The following is a 994-nucleotide window of genomic DNA, read 5'->3' on the forward strand; positions in this document are numbered from 1 at the left end:
AGAATATATAGATGACATAAATTTTGATAACTTCTATTAACTACTTTGGGTATTTCTAGTTATTCATTTATTTAGTTATTCAAGAAATACTGTTGAAAACTTCATGTGTAATAACAAAATTAAATTGGAAAAATAATTATCTTGTACTACTTTCTTAGAGTTTTACAAAGTAAGAGCTTTTTCTTATTAATATGTTTTGCATTTTCTGCAATGAATAAATATATATATGCATATATAGGCAACACAACATTAAAAGACTGTGCATGCATTTTAAATTGAATTTTTATTAAATTACATTAAAATTCACATGTGAAAATTGTTCTTAAATTGATTGTTTTTTGCTACCACACTCTTATGCCAGAAATAATCTAATTCAGCTCAGTTCAGTCTCTCAGTCATGTCCAACTCTTTGCGACCCTGTGAAATGCAGCACACCAGGAAACCCTGTCCATCACCAACTCCCGGAGTCCGCCCAAATCCATGTCCATTGAGTCAGTGATGCCATCCAACAATCTCATCCTTTGTCCTCCCCTTCTTATCCTGCCCTCAATCTTTCCCAGCATCAGGAACTTTTCCAATGAGTCAACTCTTTGCATGAGGTGGCCAAATTATTGGAGTTTCAACTTCAACATCAGTCCTTCCAGTGAACACCCAGGACTGATCTCCTTTAGGATGGACTGATTGGATCTCCTTGCAGTCCAAGGGACTCTCAAGAGTCTTCTCCAACACCACAGTTCAAAAGCATCAATTCTTTGGTTCTCAGCTTTCTTCACAGTCCAACTCTCATATCCATACATGACCACTGGAAGAACCATAGCCTTGACTAGACGGACCTTTGTTGGCAAAGTAATATCTCTGCTTTTCAATATGCTGTCTAGGTTGGTCATACCTTTCCTTCTAAGGAGTAAATGTCTTTTAATTTCAAGGCTACAATCACCATCTGCAGTGATTTTGGAGCCCAGAAAAATAAAGTCTGACACTGTTTCCACTGTTT

The sequence above is a fragment of the Bubalus kerabau genome, chromosome 1 (assembly GCF_029407905.1).
Source record: "Bubalus kerabau isolate K-KA32 ecotype Philippines breed swamp buffalo chromosome 1, PCC_UOA_SB_1v2, whole genome shotgun sequence".
In the NCBI taxonomy this organism is placed as follows: domain Eukaryota; kingdom Metazoa; phylum Chordata; class Mammalia; order Artiodactyla; family Bovidae; genus Bubalus; species Bubalus kerabau.